The sequence below is a fragment of the Zingiber officinale genome, unplaced genomic scaffold (genome assembly GCF_018446385.1).
Source record: "Zingiber officinale cultivar Zhangliang unplaced genomic scaffold, Zo_v1.1 ctg253, whole genome shotgun sequence".
Lineage (NCBI taxonomy): Eukaryota > Viridiplantae > Streptophyta > Magnoliopsida > Zingiberales > Zingiberaceae > Zingiber > Zingiber officinale.
The window spans coordinates 77,881-83,072 of NW_024589924.1; positions in this window are offsets into that span (position 1 = coordinate 77,881).

The window sequence follows — 5,192 nt, forward strand, 5'->3', positions numbered from 1 at the left end:
CTCCTAGACCTTATTAGAGTACATAGACTCTATTTCAGAATTCATTGCCTTTTGCCAAGATACTGCATCTATATCTTGGAGTGCTTCATCATATGTTCGTGGATCAGGTTCATGTTTACCCGGGATCAAGTCCGAAGACTCTCCCAAAATAATGAATCTTTCAGGCTGCCTTACAACCCTCCCACTACGACGAGGCACTGTCTGTGGTTGTGTATCATGTGTGACACGTGTTGCAGTCTCTTGTGGTACTTCATCTTGTACTGTTGGTACTAAAGTAGACGTGTCCTCTCTAAGTTCTTCTAAAACAACTTTGCTACTGGGCTTGTGATCCATTATATAGTCTTCTTCTAAAAACTGGGCATTGGTGCTAACAATGACCTTCTGATCTTTAGGACTATAAAATAAACCACCTTTTGTTCCTTTGGGATATCCTACAAACACGCGAACTTCTGTACGAGATTCTAACTTATCAGCATCTGGTTTCAGCACATGTGCTGGACTACCCCAAATCCGAATATGTCTTAGACTGGGTTTTCGCCCATTCCATAATTCTATGGGAGTAGAAGAAACTGATTTAGAAGGTACTAAGTTCAAAACGTATACTGCTGTTTCCAGAGCATATCCCCAAAACGAATTTGGTAATTCTGAATAACTCATCATCGATCTAACCATCTCCATAAGAGTCCTATTCCTTCGTTCTGCTACACCATTCTGTTGGGGTGTTCCAGGTGCAGACAATTGGGATTGAATCCCTGCCTCTGATAAGTAATTCCTAAACTCTCCTAAGAGGTATTCGCCACCACGATTTGATCGTAGTGTCTTGATACTTTTACCTAATCGTTTCTCCACATCAGCCTTGTATTCTTTGAACTTATCAAAGCACTCGGACTTGCGGCGCATTAGGTAAATGTATCCATATCTTGAATAATCGTCTATGAAAGAGACAAAATATTCAAAACCTCCTCTTGCTTGGACAGACATAGGACCACACAAATCAGAGTGAACCAATTCTAACACTTCTTTAGCTCTATACCCCTTGGCCTTGAACGACCTCTTGGTCATTTTTCCTTCTAAGCAGGATTCACAAGTTGGAAAATTTTCCAACTCTAATGAACTCAAAAGTCCATCGGCTATAAGCCTCTGAATCCTACTTAAGTTAATATGACCAAGCCTTAGATGCCAAAGATATGCTTGGTTCATTTCCGAAGGTTCTTTTCTCTTATTAGAATTAGAAGATGAGTTATAAATTTCCATGTTTTGCTTTGTGGAAGAAATTGGATTTAAAGTATACAAATTGCCAACTAATGCACCAGAACAGATAATCACTTTATTTCTTTTAATAACTACATCGTTACTGAAAGAAACTGAATATCCATCTAAAAACAGTTTAGAAACTGAAATTAAATTCTTTCTAAAACTGGGTACATAAAGACCATTTCTTAAAACCAAATTTCTATTTCTACTAAAAGATAAGTAGACGTCTCCCACTGCAACAGCTGTCACCTTAGTAGCATTGCCCATATAGACGGTAATCTCCCCTTCAGATAGTCGTCGGGTTTCCTGGAACCCCTGCAAGGAATTGCTGACATGATCAGTGGCTCCCGTATCTACACACCAGGTGCTGGTAGATAACACCGCTAAACATGTTTCAACAACTAGAGCATGAGATATACCTTTGTTTTGGTTCCTACGAGGACAGTCCGCCTTCCAATGTCCTGCCTGCTTGCAGATGAAGCACTTGCCCTTCGGCTTCATTCACTCCAGCTTTAAATCCCGTACTCTGAGATTTATTCACTTTCTTTGCTGAGCCAGCTTGTTTCTTCTTCTTCTTTCCTCTCGGTTTAGAAGTAGAACCATTTTCAGCAAAGTGAATTTGAGAATTGTGACGAAATAATCCTTCTGCTGCTTGAGGTTCTGTCAGTAGTTCCCATAATGAATAAATCCTTTTATTCATATTATAGTTCAGGTGAAACTGCTCAAAACTTCTAGGTAGCGTTTGGAGGATCATATCGATCTGGGTTTCCCCATCAATTTCTCCTCCAAGGATCTGTATCTCGTTCAGATAAGCCATCATCTTTAGGATATGATCCCTTACAGGAGTACCCTCTTGCATGGTGGCAGTCATTATCTTTCTCATGGCTTCTTGCCTAGAAGCCCTATCCTGATGACCAAAGAGTTCCTTGAGATTGTTCATAATATCATAGGTTGTTGGTAAATCTTGATGCTGATGTTGCAATACATTTGACATTGAAGCCAAAATGTAACACCGCGCCATCTCATCTGCTTTTACCCATTTCCTATGAAATTCAATCTCCTCTTGGGTAGATTCACCAGTAGGTGCTTCAGGGCACTGCTCAGTCAGTACAAATTTATAGCTTTCAGCAGTAAGAACAATGTCCAGGTTTCTTTTCCAATCTATGTAATTAGGTCCAGTAAGTCTATTCTGTTGAAGTATGATGGACAGTGGGTTGAAAGTCATCCTAAGAATCACAAATAACTTTTGGTTAGAACTCTAAATTTAGAATAATATTGATTCCTCAAATAATACTATTTTAAATTAACCAACGCCTCATAACACCGTGAATTTTGTATGCCACGTTAGTGTGGACGTATACAAATTCAACATTTGTAAAAGGAGGGTTTTAACCCATTAATTTTATTATCTTGTCATCCTAACTTTTGACAAATAAAATTAATAGTTGGTATTATTTGGTCACACAAATAATAGCAGTGACTCCGATGGGGAGGATACTATTAGATGTGTCTAAGTGTATACCATTACTTGACACTAACTCCATTAATAAGATTATGCCCCTTCCGTTGGGGAAGATCACACGCTCTTAATTAACTTCCTATAGTCATCCAAAAATGGAAGTCTATTCTAGTGATCCGCAAACAAGCTCATCCGTTATGGAGGAAGGCACTCAGAGCCAACGCGCAAGCTTGTTTGCATCACTTACAAACCAGTAATGGAGACCATGTGATTTATTTAAAAATCCCTCTCCCACTTAGTTATTTATAAATGAGGAATTTTAACTATGCTAGCCTACTAAAACTTGTAAACTAACATGCGCACACAGTATAATATAAAAGCAATAAATAGAAAATTTAATTTTCAACTATTATGGCTTTTATTTCTAATTGTCCTCCGTGTGTTGTCATCCCAAGCTGCTGCCATATTTGGCCACCGCTACTGGGTCTAGCTGTCGCATCCATCTTGCTCCTTGTTCCGCTGCGCCTCTGGTCCTTAGAAGGTTCCACGCTTTGCAAGATTCGATCCGCGACATAAATAGAATTTACATTTTGATCCTATATTCCATAAAAGGAATGTACATGTATCTAGATCAAAAATAAAATCCTAATAAAACTAAATACAGCTCCTGCTGTATTTTAATACAATCATGCACACACATATAAATGCCCTTGACATGTCCAAGGGTCCAAACACACACATAATTAACTAAAAGCCATAATAGTTGGATCCTGCATCCACAAAGTTAGCACATCCTACTATTAACCTGCCTAAATTATGTATGACATGTGCATAATTAACCTAATACCAAATACACAGAGGCAAAACCCTAGCTCTGATACCAATTGTTGGTTGCTACTCGGAAAACCTATAGGTTCCACTATACAAAAATTTTGTACAAAGGTCTGAACCTTTTCCTAGCTACCATGTGTTCTTTTAAATTAAATTTTGGATCGCCTGCGGAACTTAACACGTTTGATCCAAAACTTAATCTATTTGTTCTTTTAGGTTTTGACTTGGATCTCCTGCGGAACTTAACACGTTCGACCCAAGTCTCCTTAAGTTATTAATTTCATTAAATATTAATTTCCATAATTGGTTCCCAGTACTGACGTGGCGAGGCACATGGCCTTCTTGGATATGGGAGCAACCACCACCGACTAGACAAAACCTTTTATAGAAAGCTAATATTTAATTTCCTAAAATAACTTTAGGTTAACCAAAGAGAACAATCAAATCACAAGGAAAAGAAAAAACAAAAGAACACAACATCGAAAAACATATTCGAAATTCTAGAACGTAATCCTCTTATATTTGGTATTATTTTCATAAATAACTAGCATGATGCAGAAAGAAAAAAACCTCTTGATCTTCTACCGTATTCCTCTTCTAACCTCGGACGTTGTGTGGGCAACAATCTTCCGAGATGAGAAACCACCAAGCACCTTCTTCTCCTCCTAGCTAGGTTCGGCCAAAACAAGAAAGCTTCACCAAGGAAGAAGAAAAACACCAACCAAGCTCTAAGAGATGCAAGCTTCCTCTCCTTCTTCTTCTTCTTCTCCAAGTAGTATCCGGCCTCCACAAGAGCTCCAAGCAATAGAGAGTTTCGGCCACCACAAAGAGGAAGAAGAGAAGAGATGATGGCCGGCCACAACACCAAGGAAAAGAGGGAGAGAAAATAATAGAGGTTGTCTCTACCCCTTCTTTTATATTCCTTGGCCTAGGTAAATTAGGAAATTTAATTACAATAAAATTTTCTCAATTTTCCTTGACATGAATTAATTGAGAAAAATAAAATAAAATTTCCCAATCAACCTTGTGATGGCCGACCATAATCAAAAGAGCAAATTTGGAGAGTTTCAATCAACAAATTAAAACTTCCTAATTTGTTTCCGGAAAGTTTTAAAAAATAAAATTTCTCTTTAAAAATATTTTCATGGTTGATAAAAGGAAATTTCTATAATTTTAATTTTATCAACATGTGAATAATTTTAAAGAGAAAATAAAATAACTCACCAATCTACAAATAAGGAAAGAGATCTAATCTCTTTCCTTAATCTTTTGTAGATATTTTATAAGAGTGATATTTTAATTTAAATTCTCTTTAATAAATTATTTCTTCCACATAATAAAAATTAAAATTAAAATTCCTTTTTAATTTAATTTGGCCGGCCCCCACTAGCTTGGGTTCAAGCTAGGGCCGGCCACCCAAATTCATACCTAGGCCGGCCCTAACTTGTTTCCCAAGCTAGCTTGGCCGGCCCCTATTGGGTGGGTATAGAAGGTGGGTATAGGTGGGTATAGAACTCTACAAATAAGAGGCTACGATAGGGACCGAGAGGAGGAATTGGTTTTGGTCTCCCGATAAAATTAAGCATCCCGTGTTCGCCCCGAACACACAACTTAATTTTATCAATGATAATTCATTCCACTAGAGAAC